Below are 14,004 nucleotides of genomic sequence, written 5' to 3'. Positions count from 1 at the left end.
TCTTAAAGTGTACTTCCAAAGCTATCCAATGACATCTCACTCATGTAGATCTGAAAATATTTGAATATGTTGTAGTCTATTGAATGTAAAGCCCTCTGAAAGTTTTTTTTTTACAGAGAAAAAGGCCTCTAAAGATTCTCACCTGAGTGAGCCCAGAGTCACAGGGGGGCTCATTTGCATCTCATTGGGATAAGCCCTCTCCCCTGTCACACTGACAGCACCTTCCCCTACAGCTGTGTTGTTATTGATGTAGTGTTATTTTCATTAGGACTTGAACTGGACTTGAATCAGAATTAGAAGTTACTATATTAAAATGGAAATACTTGGATTACAAAAGGCCCTGAATAGCAGAAAAGAATCAGAATCGGGTTTATTGCCATTTGTCGATAAACAGAATTCACAGGTGATTCAGTGCAACACAAACAACAAAACATTAAACACTGAGCACTCTAAACGGCATGATATGTACATAATGAAAAATAAGGAATAAAGTTATGTAGTGCAATAGGAAGTGGTGATATGTACATAATACAAATGTATTAATCCAAGAGTCCATCAGAGATCACATCCGCATCCTCTTCTGCATATTCGTCTGTGCACACTTCTGTGACTCTTGGCGCTGGGCATGTGATGTCTTTTGCCTCGTCAGCACAGAAAGGCCTGATTTGTTCATGCTGTGTGGATAACTTGGTGGCTGATGAACCTGGCTGTATGTGGCTGTGAGAGCTTCTTCCTCAACCGTGGTCTCATAGTGTTTGATTTATATCAGTCAGGGTGTCTTTGCCAATTCTGAAAAGGGAAACAAAAAAGGGTTAGGGTCATGCTAACAGACAGAGAACCCTGTATTTAATATGCAGAGGCCGAGGAAAAAAGAACAACACGGCGCTAGCTTTGGTATGTAGCGAGCTACGCAGCTAACTGTTAAAAAACACGAAGATAGAGACATTACAGACAGAACATCACCCCAAAACAGCTAATTTCAAGAGAGTTTGTGATGCTAATTACTACTTACGCCATGAGGAACTGGAAAGTATTCCTGCCTGACTTCATTGCCTCCTATGAAATACGTGGTCCTGGCAAACGTCTTTTCGTCTGGGGCTTTTTGGTTGAGGTCGTCATCTCCGAAGTGACAACTGTGTGTCTGTTCGCCTCAATATGTCCAATGATCCTCATGTCTTGCCACTCTCTTTCTGCTTCTAGAGAATCGCTCCGTAGCTTGTACATAAGTTTTGGAGTTAGTTTGTTGCAACACGAATCTCTGGAGAGCAGAGAATTTTCTTTTCTTCTTGCGTAACATTTGCAGTCAAAGTTACGGATTTTCTCCATCTCCTCCTACAATACAATGCTACACAAGGGCGTGATGCTGCTTGCTTAAGTAGCCATGTGGGTCGCAGCCCATTGGCCGACTACAATAACGCAGCTGTTCATAGGGAAATTAGGTCACACCCCTCAGCGCCTCGAGAGAGGAGCAGAAACTACCGAAACTTTAACGGCTTTATGTATGCTTATAATGCTGCAAATACTGTTATCTGATACATGGAATGGCTGCTTCATGACTTCAACTTGCACATTCTGCAAAAAAACACAAAAGGCCCTGAATAGCATCAAAGAATCAGAATCAAAATCAGAATAGGGTTTATTGTTATTTGTCGATAAACAGAATTCAAAGGTGATTCAGTGCAACACAAACAACAAAACATTGAACACTGAGCACTAAACGGCATGATATGTGCATAATAAAATATAAAGGTATAAAGTTATGTAGTGCAATAAGATAGATGGGTCTGCCTGTCAATGTACAGTCCAGGTGGGACCAGGACATGGAGATTGGAGACTTTTGCAAGCACCACACCTGGTCTCTTGGCATCAAAGCTGTAAACAAATAACAGGACATTTAAGAAATGGCTAATTATTTCACATAAAACACTCATTAACTCATTTTATTTAACACAATGTGAAAGTTTCAATATAAATACCTGAAGTGCTGATAACTCTTGATCTTTGGAAGCCGTCTGAAGAAGGGACTCCGATGCTTCTGCCAGTCGAAGTTCTTGACAAACACTTTGCTATCCGCCGTTCCAACAAGCTGTGGGATATTGAGGTGACTCTCAGGAGAGCTGTTTTCCACTCCCTGATGACAAGGGCGACAATGTAAAAAAAATGAGAACAGAAGAAACATATCTTAAGCAGAACAGAGAGCAGCACTGAAGTTTTGCCAGGCTAATGTTTACACATTATAGTAGTCAAATAATATAAACTAACCTCAGTGATGTCTGATTCTGCATTTGCACTTTATTGTACATTTAATAAAGTGAAGTTAAGTAAATGATGTGTAATAAATAGTACCTGCTGTGCAAAGTCGAAGCTGTAATACAATGGACTTCTGCATAGTTTTTGATAAAATCCAGCTGTGAGCGCCAATTCTGAAAAGTGAAACAAAGAAGTTTGGAACGAGCTAAACCGGCTAACACGGGCTACAGTAAAAAAAAACACTAAGATACAGACATTACACCGTCCCAAAACAGCTAGTTTCAAGAGAGTACATGATGGTAATTATTCAGTAGTAGTCACATTAAATTCAAGCCCGTATTTGTTATGCTGAAGCCAGGAAAAAAGAACACGGCCCGGTGCTAGCTTGGAATGTAGCGAGCTAAAGCGGCTAACGCGGGCTACAGTAAAAAACACGAAGATACAGAAATTATACCATCCCAAAACAGCTAGTTTCAAGAGACTACGTGATGTTAATTGTTCAGAAAGTGGTCACATTAAATTCAAGCCCGTATTTATAACGTAGAGTGCACTGAAGCAGCATGTTAGCTTAGCATTGCTCCATGTCTGCTCAGGTGCCGAGGCAAGTGACATCACGAAACCATCTTAAAACACAGCGTCAAAGCAATACTTTAGAGTAAAAGTACCTCAGTTCCGTTGCAATGTAGTCCAGGGAATCATACGCTCTGGAGAAAGTCTGGAGAATGAATAATGTCTCTGAGAAGAATCCATGAGAGGAGTACACGGCGGACACGTAGCTGTAGCCATGTGGTTCGCAGCTGATTGGTGGAAAAAGATCAACAGTACGCTGCTGAAAAAAGGGTAACTCCCCCCGCGCGGCACACGAAAACTACCCATTTAAGGTAATGAATACTGTTAACACTGTTTATCTCAGTTTCACCGAGGCCGACATGTACCGGCATTTACGCTGCATATTAGACAATCAAAAACAATTCATGGTGTTACAATTGATGGGGTGGAACTAGGGTTGCCAACTACCTCAACCCCAAATGAGGGACACTTTTGTCCAGGTGCGCACGCACATGCGCGCACGCGCGGCAACAGCTGACCAACAATAATGGAAATTGCAAGGTTTCATTAGCCATACCATATACCTACTAATTTCAGTGTAATTTTGGCAAACCACTACTGTACTTGCTTGGATGTATTGTTCATGGGAATTGTGAAGACAATTATTACAAGTTTCTCTCAAATGTCATGTTAGCATTAGACTATAACCATATGCTGCAGACACTGAAAAGCTTTAGGTCTAAACCAACCATTGTCAAACTAATTTATCCCAGTTCTGATCAATATATGGGAGGCCATATCATATTGAAGGGGAAAAAAGACAGACATTTATGTAAGTTATATATTAACATTTTATTATTATACATTTAAGCTTTTAAAACATGTCATTTAACGGGTTTAGAACTTTTTGTTTTTATCCATCTGTCTTAAGTTTTTCTCTCATACATAAATTGTATTGGTGTTAATATCCTGACCTGTTTCTGTTGTTTCTTACACTGTATTGTCTTCTTGACCGTGTCTCTGTTGTTATCCTCAGTTGTCTGTGTCTCTGTCTGTTTCATGGACCCCCTCTGACCCTGCAGTAAATAACAGACACAAATCATTATTAGTTTGAGAAATACTGCCCCTAATCTATGAGCTTATGTGTGGGCGCCTCGGTTTAAACGCGCTTTACCTTTTGTTTCCCTCTCTGGATATGTGTAATACTTGATCGCTGGCGGTGGCAGTCAGAGAGCAAGGGCAGGCCAGGTATTTCACTTCGATGAATCTAACCTCAGAACAGCGCCGCGCTGATTGGCTGAGACGCGCGTCTGTCACGGTAATTCCAGGAAGTGGAGCTCTGAGAGGCGCGTGGTAAATGTATGTGTAAGCTCGGTAGCGCGTTTGCAGTAGCCAATTATTGGCCGGCGAGGCTGTGATTGGAATACGGGACTGGAGCTGTCCCGGACAGGACAAATCAAAATTTCACCCATAATTCGGGACGGTTGGCAACCCTAGGTGGAGCATAAAATTGCCTGCTATGGAGACGATTTGGACTGGCCCGCATGTTAATCTCTCATAGCTCACCGCAACTATCGGAAATTCTCTGATCAGACTGTGTCTTCAGTTACATGGCTTTCATGTAATGACGCACGCAGGCCACTAGTTCAACGTGAGCTTTTGTTGTATAGAGTTCACTTTGAAATACACAACATACAATCGAAAACCAAGACCATGAGGCAAAGTGTTCTGGGATGCTTGTTTGTGTTGTATTTTATACATATAAGATAAGATAAGTTAAGATAAGATATTCCTTTATTGTCGACACATGGGGAAATGTAATTGTTGCAATGCAGGTAGATACAGAGGAAAAGGACAGATAACTTATAGGAAGTTTAAAAAACACTCTTAATAGAAGAACTCTTATAAACAAAAACTCCTATAGACAAAACCTCTCATTTCTTAATAAGGACTGGAGGGGAAAAATAAAGATAAAATAAAATAAAAACAGCTAGCGTAAGACAAAATAATACTAATAATAATGGTAAAATAAACACTCAGTTAAATGCACATGAATGTGACATTATTGCGTGTGAGTACGACAGTAATTGCACATGAATATGACGGTATTGCACATGGTTAAGTCAGTATTGCACGTGTTCAGGGCTAACAGTGTTTGTTATACAGTCTGACAGCAGCAGAAGGAAAGACCTGTGAAACGTCTCGTTCACACAGCGAGGCTGGATCAGTCTCTCACTGAAGCTGCTCTCCAGAGCGGACAGAGTGTCCTGCAGGGGGCGACACTCATGGTCCAGCATAGATGTGAGTTTAGCCAGGACCCTTCTGTCCCCCACCTCCTGCATCGAGTCCAGAGCACAGCACAGGACGGAGCTTTGTCCAGCTTCTTCCTCTCCCTCTCTATGATGCTGCTGCTCCAGCAGACCACACCAACAGGAGCTGATGCCACCACAGTCATAGAAGGTCTTCAGGAGTGGCCCTGTCACTCCAAAAGACCTGAGTCTCCTCAGGAGGTAGAGCCGACTATGGCTCTTCCTGTACTGTGTTATGAGTCGAGTCCAGTTTGTGGTTCAGATGAACACCCAAGTACTTTTATGAGTCCACTCTCTCAATGTCCCATCCCTGGATGTTCACTGGTGAGGGGGCAGTGGGGTGGCGTCTGTGGAAGTCCACCACCATCTCCTTGGTCTTCCCCGCGTTGATGAGGAGGTGGTTCCGCTGACACCGGTCCAAGAAGTACTGCGCCAGTCCCCTGTACTCCGCATCATCGTCGTCCGTGATGAGTCGATGATGGCAGAGTCGTCAGAGAACTTCTGCAGGACACAGCTGTCCGTGCCGTGTCTGAAGTCTGCAGTGTAAAGGGTGACGAGAAAGGGCGCAAGGACAGTGCCCTGGGGCGCCCCCACACTGCAGGTCCGAGTGTCAGACACACAGTCCCGTGCTCTCACAAACTGGGGTCGGTCTGTGAGGTAGTCCAGGATCCACTCTGCCAGGTCATACTCCACACCAGCAGTCTCCAGCTTGTCCCTCAGGAGCAGCGGCTGGATGGTGTTGAAGGCGCTGGAGAGATCAAAGAACAGTATCCTCACAGAGCTGCCAGGCTTCTCCAGGTGAAAGAGAGAATGGTGCAGCAGGGAGATGACGGCGTCCTCCACTCCGATGCCAGGTCAATATGCAAACTGCAGCGGGTCCATGGCTGAGCTCACTGTGGAGCGGAGGTGGTCCAGGACCAGCCGCTCCAGTGTCTTCATCAGGTGGGACGTGAGAGCCACCGGCCTGAAGCTGTTGAGGCCTTTGGCGCGATGTCTTGGACACAGGTACCAGACAGGAGGTCTTCCAGACCTGTGGTACCACCCTCAGCTTCAGGCTCATGTTGAAGACATGCTCCACAACTCCACACAGTTCATCTGCGCAGGACTTAAGGAGCCTGGGGCTGATGCCATCAGGTCCTGTTGCCTTCCTCACCTTAATCCTCTTCAGCTCACCCCTCACCTGTGCTGCTGTGGCAGTCAGTGGTTGACAGGGGGACTGTGTGCTGGGGGGATGGGTGAGTCCAGGCGAAGTGGGGAGCTGATGGTCCGGGGTGGAGAAATGAAGAGGAACGGATGCAGGGCATTGTCCAGCTGTGGAAGAGGGATTATGCAGCCGTGCAGGGGGAGGGACGGGTGACCGATCAAATCTCAAGAAGTGAGCATTTAAATTGTTCATCCACTGTAGATCCCCCTCTGTCTGAGCAGGGGAGATTTTGAAGCCCGAGATGGTTTTCAGGCTTCTCCACACTCCCTGAATGTTCTTCTGCTGCAGCTGCTCCTCCATCCTCCTCTTGTAGCCGGCTTCCGCCTGCCTGATCTTCCTCCTCAGCTCCTTCTGCACAGTCCTCAGCTCCTCCTTGTTCCCTGACCTGAAGGCTCTCTTCTTCTCCTTCAGCAGAGTCTTCAGTTCACGGTTAATCCACGGCTTGTTGTTTGGAAAACACCGCACCGTCCGGGAGGGAACAATGTTCTCAAAACAGAAGTTGATGTAGTCCGTGATGTACTCTGTGATGGTGTTGATGTCCTCCCCATGTGGGCCATATAGCTCAGTCCAGACAGTGGTGCTGAAGCAGTCCCTCAGAGCCTCCTCGCTCTCAGCAGACCACATCCTCACCTCACGGGACACCACAGGCTGCCTGCGCACGATGGGTTCATACACAGGCCTCAGATGTACAAGGTTGTGGTCCGAGCTGCCCAGGGGAGGGAGGGGGGAAGAAGAATAAGCTTCTTTGGTGTTGGCAAAAAGCAAGTCCAATGTTCTATTGTCTCTGGTGGGGCAGGTAACATACTGGGTGCATGTTGGTAGAACAGAAGAGGGAGAAGCGTGGTTAGAGTCACCAGAGACGAGGAAGAGAGCCTGTGGGTGCTGTGTTTGCAGCCCACAAGTGCAGGAGAGCAGTGCTTCACAAGCATATTAAGCATTGGCAGACGGGGCCACATAGACTGCGATCAAAATCACATGTGAGAACTCCCGGGGCAGATAATATGGCCTCATGCCAATAGCCAATAGTTCAATATCCTTGTCACATAGCTGCTGCTTCACTGTGCAGTGTTCGGGTTTACACCAGCTCGTGTTCACATACACAGCCAGACCTCCACCTCTCTTCTTCCCGCATTCTCTCGTTCTGTCCGCCCGCAGCAGATGAAAATTGTCCAAACCTACAATAGAGTCTGGCATTTCTGCTGTTAACCAGGTCTCTGTGAAAATCAAGACGCTGCTGTCCCTATAAATCCTCTGGGACCGCATGAGGCTCGCTATTTCCGTCATTTTATTTTGAAGGGACCTCACGTTACCCATGACTACGGCAGGAACCGACTTCCTGTTTCCTCCTCTCTTCTCTCGGAGTTCAAATCCAGACCTTCAGCTTCTCTGTGTTTTCCTTAGGATGTCCGCCGGGATAACGTGACGATCTCCGGGTAAGACGACGGTGTAAACGCGGTACGGCGCCGGCCGGGGGGCGGGGGGGCTCGGAGCCGGGGCACATCGCGACAACACGACGAAAACACTCAATAATCCAGCTGAACAAAGTCAAAACAAGTTGAATTAAAGCGATTCCAGTGCGTGTCCCGATCGTTCGTGAAGTTCCTCTTTTATATAAACGTGTACCGCGGCACACTGTACGTCGGCGGCTGCCGGAGGGCGCGGGGGGGCTCGGAGCCAGCGCACATCACGACGCCAGAGGAAAACACTCAATAATCCAGCCGAACAAAGTCAAAAACAAGTTTAATTAAAGCGATTCCGGCGCGTGTCCCTATCGTACAAGTAAAGTAGAAAAAATATTTCCAAAATACAAAAGATAAAGCACAATAAGTGTGTAAAAAGTGTGCGAAAAGAGCGGAGCATTTACACCGGGCTGCCAGCTGGACCGGCGCCTTTGTGACGTACTAAACACTGGGTTTTAGCGCTTATGTCCTGTTTTTAAGTCATGTAATATTGTTATGATATTTCGACTTCTCTGAAAGTAAAGGTCCAGACCGGCCCTCGGACCAAAGACCACGAACAATTTTTTCTAGATACAAAATGAATATATAAAATCTGAAACGATCTCATTCTGGCGCCCTCCTCTGACCTTTAGAAAGACAAACCCACTTAAATGACAAACATCACTAGCAGTTTTGGAGAAAAATGATCCCCCTCTTTTTGCTACTGTAAATAAAGATCTTGAAAAATGGAACCATATCTTATCTTATCCCATCTTATCTTATCCCTTACTTAAGTCTAATAGCGCGTTCACACCACGGCGTCAGAAGCGTCCAGTTTACATTCAAAGTCTATGTAAACGCGCGTCTTGGCGTCCAGCATTTTGAGCGTCGGACTCGGCGCGTAGCGGGCGTTTGAGCGTTGGACGTTCTGGATTCAGAAAAGTTGAGGCAGACGCGCCAGCCAATCAGAGATTGTCTCGGAGGGCGACAGTGAAAAACGGATTAATCGATATCAATAGGGACGAGGGGCAATGTTCCAGAGTCCCCTGTCGTAGCAAAAAACCACTACGTGCTACACACAACCCGGAAGAAGCAAGACCCCAAAAAAAAGCAAATAATTATATTGACTAAACTCTGCTCAGCTCTGAAGTATCTGCGGGTCCCAGACGGGCCCCGAACCCCACCTGTTCCTCCATCGCTCAGCTACACAGGGAAACACAACAACCCCTCCACTGCACATGTGCTGGACGCCTCGAACGTGCGTCTGCTGGTGACTTTATTTTTTGGACGCGGTCTGGGGCGTCTGTCTTCAAATGTACAGGCGTCCAACTCCTGCGTCGGCCGCGAATTGGACGCAGCGGTGTGAACGCACTATAAATCAAAGGATTGAAACAATAAAAAATTATGTTTTGCCCAGATTTCTCAATCTGTTTTAGACTCTTCCCATTTCTATCCCCAACCGGCTGTTTGATGATGGAATAAAGCAATCTCAAGATTTGCTTGGCAAGGAAAAAAATCTTATCCCATTCAAAACTTTACAATGGTCAAAAGAAAAAAGAGGTTGGGGTTGACCTTGTCTTTATCTCTGCTCAAATCAGTGTGTTGCTGTACTGTGTGATCCAGAATATGGAGGATAATGGAAAATGATTGAGATCAATGTTTTGCCGGTGGTTCCTGTGCAGGTCTTATACTGAGAGTAATGCGGTGCCGAGGGTTCCTGTACAGGCCTTACATTGAGAGTAATGTGGTGCCGGGGGTTCCTGTACAGGCCCTACACTGAGAGTAATGTGGGGCCGGGGGTTCCTGTACAGGTCTTATACTGAGAGTAATGTGGTGCCGGGGGTTCCTGTACAGGTCTTATACTGAGAGTAATGTGGTGCCGGGGGTTCCTGTACAGGGCTGACTGGCAGATGACAGATGCTTGAGTCATTTTGAAGAAGTGGAGAACCTTTGGATGAAATCTGCTGTGCTTGTATGTTCCACCCGGTGGTCGAGTGGTTAAGGCACAGCACACAACACAAGTACAGCCGGCTGCAGTTCCAATCCCAACTCTTATAACAATTTACTGCATGTCCTTCTCTCTCTTCCCCGATTTCAAACTTTCCTCTCCGGTCTATGAATACCGACGAACCAAAAAAAACTTTAAAAAAAGAAATCTGTGGAAAGGCCTAATAAAAACATAACTTGAACAAGGATATTAAAAGCTTAAACTGGATGGCTTATAATCAGGATTTTGCACCTATCAGCACAAACAAAAGGCATAAAAGGTTTTCTATCTTGTTGTAAAGGGAAATCACATGAAAAGTGTTGAAATGTTGACCTGGAGAAACAAGACTTTTGTAGACATTTAGAAATAAGGAGTATTTATTAACAGGAAATTAAACAAAGCAACGAACACTGTGGCCCTTTGACATAAATATTTATTAAAACGTATAAATCAGCACTTTAAAAGGGCAATAATATCCAAATTAAATAAATGCACTAAGTCATTCAACTATATACTGTATATCAAAAATAAATGGGAAAAAGGTCATTTTGTTTTGACGGATGTCTCTCAGTGGAGGACCAGAGTCACATGTTTGGAGGGGGTTCTGTTGGAAAAATGTGTCACGTTTTTATTATAACACCAGGTCAAAGTGTTCATTATTCACAGGGAAATTCCAATTTCTGGAGAAACTGTGGCACCAGGAGGCCCCAGAAGGTATGAAGCAGGCCGATGTGATGCCAGAGAGGGGAAAGGTCAGGTATGAAGCAGGCCGATGTGATGCCAGAGAGGGGAAAGGTCAGGTATGAAGCAGGCCTATGTGATGCCAGAGGGGGGAGAGGTCAGGTATGAAGCAGGCCGATGTGATGCCAGAGAGGGGAAAGGTCAGGTATGAAGCAGGCCGATGTGATGCCAGAGAGGGGAAAGGTCAGGTATGAAGCAGGCCGATGTGATGCCAGAGAGGGGAAAGGTCAGGTATGAAGCAGGCCTATGTGATGCCAGAGGGGGGAGAGGTCAGGTATGAAGCAGGCCGATGTGATGCCAGAGAGGGGAAAGGTCAGGTATGAAGCAGGCCGATGTGATGCCAGAGGGGGGAGAGGTCAGGTATGAAGCAGGCCGATGTGATTCCAGAGGGGGGAGAGATCAGGTAAGGCAAAGCAGACCTCTTCTATGGAGCGTTTCTTAAAGCTGATCGGATCAATGCAGTGGTGATTGACACCACCCACTACACTCGTTATTGACACATTTCTTATGTGCAGAGATCTTCTTGCCTTTGTACTGGAGGTCTCCTTTAACTTTTGCAGCCTTCATGATGCGCTCCTTCTCACGCTGATTCAGAAGCTTTATTATCAACTCATGGTTCATCTGACCCCCAGAGGGCGGTGCAGAAAGCATCAAATTAATTAAATTTTCTCATTCAGGATTCATAGAACCGTAGTTATATTCATAACTCTTGTTTCCTTTTGCATTGGAATGTGTCTGGAATAGTGGACTGGACTCACTGAATGCAGATATGACTGATTTATTTATGCTTGTGTTAGATCCGTGAGCAGCTCCTGACAGGTCCACAGTCTCACTCACCACCTTCAGGCTGGCAGGGGTTTGACACAGGACCTTCTCAGACTAACAGGCCTCTCCTGCTCCTGAGCACATGGACCACACACTTCACAGAAGCAGAAATTAGGAAGGACGTCGCTCATGTCTGCAGCCTCTTTAGGGTCTTCACTTTGATGTGTGGTCTTGTCTCTGGGGCATTCCCCTTTAGGAACTCACCAGCTCATGTCGATGTTAACATCGGACAGACACTGGGCCAGGTGACTGTCCTGCTCCAGCTGAGAGAACCTGGAAAGAGAAGGAGGAAGGAACAGGAGCAGAGCTGATATCACACAAATAACGACACATAAAATCCAAAAGGACAAGCAGATTACTCGCCAGCTGTAATATTTACGAATTTATGAAACCGGGTTTTGTACTTTTTATGAAAATAAAGCTCACATGTGAGCGCTAAATCAAATAATATAAAAGGTGACATTTGATTTGATATTTGATTTGATAAAAAAGTCTTAGGCTACGTTCACACTGCAGGGTCTGAGGCCCAGTTAGGATTTTTTGCTTAAATCAGATTATTTTATGTGGTCGTAAACAGTCCCAAAAAAATGTGATTGCTGTTTGTGTCTGGTGTGAACAGAATGCAGCTCGATGTGGCACAAGCACACACAAGAACACAACGTCACACGCAGCGCAATGTGTTAACGGAGGTAAAACATCAAGGAGACGGTGGTGGACTTCCACAGAGGCCACTCTGCTGCCCCCTCACCAGTGAACATCCAGGGAAGGGACATTGAGAGAGTGACTCATACAAGTACCTGGTGTTCATCTGAACCACAAACTGGACTGGACTCATAACACAGACGCACTGTACAGGAAGAGCCAGAGTGGGCTCTACCTCCTGAGGAGACTCAAGTCTTTTGGAGTGACAGGGCCACTCCCGACAGGGCCACTCCTGACAGAGCTGCTCCTGAAGACCTTCTCTGACTGTGGTGGAATCAGCTCCTGTAGGTCTGGTCTGCTGGAGCAGCAGCATCACAGAGAGGGAGAGCAAGAAGCTGGACAAAGCTCCGTCCTGGGCTGTGCTCTGGACTCGGTGCAGGAGGTGGGGGACAGAAGGGTCCTGGCTAAACTCACATCTATGCTGGACCATGAGTGTCGCCCCCTGCAGGACATTCTGTCCGCTCTGGAGAGCAGCTTCAGTGAGAGACTGATCCATCCTCGCTGTGTGGAGACGTTTCACAGGTCTTTCCTTCTGCTGCTGTCAGACTGTATAACGAACACTGTTAGCCCTGAACATGTGTCATTCAGCTACAGAATCATGTGCAATACTTGACATAATGTCAATCATCTTGGTGCAATATTCTCTGTCCATATTCAGGATTCAGAATAAGTGGTATCGCAGTCACAAAATGCGACACAATTTCTCTCAAATGCGATGCATTCGTCAGAAAAAAGTGTTTTTGTATTGCACCTTTTGCGATACAAAAAATCGTGTTCTATTGTATAACCAAAGCGCCTAAAAAAGCATTGATCACTCGTCAATCGATCGTCAACAAACGGTATGACTAGGGTTGCCAACTACCTCAACCCCAAATGAGGGACACTTTCTTCCAACAGCTGACCAACAATAATGGAAAATATAGCCGCAAGCGGCAATGATCGGCCCTCGCTACGCCGCCGCCACGCCGCAAGAGGAGGGGGCGCTAACGCGCCCCAATTGTCCTTTTATTACGCCTACTGCTGAATCTGTGACGCATCTTCTCCCCTTTGTTTTACCATCAAAAAGCTATTTTATTTTGAAGCACAGACACCGTGACTCTTTGAATAAAAATGTGAATAACTTTTGACGGTCCACCCCTGAAGATGAGTCTCACCAAATTTCAGGTTAATAGGGAGGAGTTTGTGAAAGTCTAAAGTGTAAACATGTTCTGGCGATTTCCCCATTGGAATAACATGAGAGGTTCATCGCTACGGCAAAACCATAACAATTATGACATGGGTCTCATTGACTTTTTTGATGGGGATGCCAAAATTGAGTTGTGTGTCAAATTTCATAAAATTTCGCAAAACTAAACATTTAACCTCCATATAAAATCTGTAGGGGGCGCTGTGGTGCCAAATTAATTTATTTCACTTCAAGTACGTTTAGCGCAAAGAGTTTAACAACTGATTCTAATTTGACGCAATTCGGACTTTATCTGCGCAAACGGCAGAAATGTTAAATTTGGGAGATTTCTGAAATTCTAGCTAAAGTTTGCGGCTTCGCCGCACAGAGACCGTGACAGGTATCAATGTAATTTGAATAACTTTTGATGTCCCACTCCTCAGTAGCATTTTCACCAAATTTCAGCTTTTTAGAGCCAATGCCCTGGGAGGAGTTCGTAAAAGTACGACGTTTGGAAAAACTCCCGAGTCCTGCTTAGCCATTTTTGAACCAATATGGCCGACATTTGGTTGGGTGGACGGCGTTGCCGTAACAATATTTTTTACTTCTCTTGTCACCATCTACCTCTGCGCCAAATTTCATGATTCTACGATCAGATTTTTTTTGGGTCATTTCCTATCTCTCAATGCATTTTTGGTACATTTGGGGGCGCTGACGCGCCAATTTTTTTTTATGTTAGAAAAGGGAAATAGCCAGAATGTAGAGAGGCACGATTTTTAGAGGTGTGCAAATTTTTGTGACTTTTCGTCAATGTTCACTGGGTGAAAAATAGG

The 14,004-nt window shown here is 45.5% G+C and overlaps 1 long non-coding RNA gene across 1 annotated transcript; it reads right to left on the bottom strand.

The window, feature by feature from the left end:
• Window positions 1–1,982: 1,982 nt before the first annotated feature.
• LOC140362589 (uncharacterized) lies at window positions 1,983–3,033 on the bottom strand. The gene is made up of 3 exons (XR_011927111.1): window positions 2,916–3,033; window positions 2,347–2,423; window positions 1,983–2,131 (listed from the first exon to the last, which is right to left on the bottom strand). It is a non-coding gene; the product is annotated as an uncharacterized lncRNA (long non-coding RNA).
• Between the last annotated feature and the right edge of the window lie 10,971 nt (window positions 3,034–14,004).

The sequence above is a fragment of the Eucyclogobius newberryi genome, unplaced genomic scaffold (assembly GCF_026437365.1).
Source record: "Eucyclogobius newberryi isolate DKJ021-1_F unplaced genomic scaffold, fEucNew1.0.hap1 SCAF_17, whole genome shotgun sequence".
NCBI classification, from domain to species: domain Eukaryota; kingdom Metazoa; phylum Chordata; class Actinopteri; order Gobiiformes; family Gobiidae; genus Eucyclogobius; species Eucyclogobius newberryi.
Note: the sequence above shows the minus strand (reverse complement) of the source record. Positions and strands in the feature narration are given on the sequence as shown.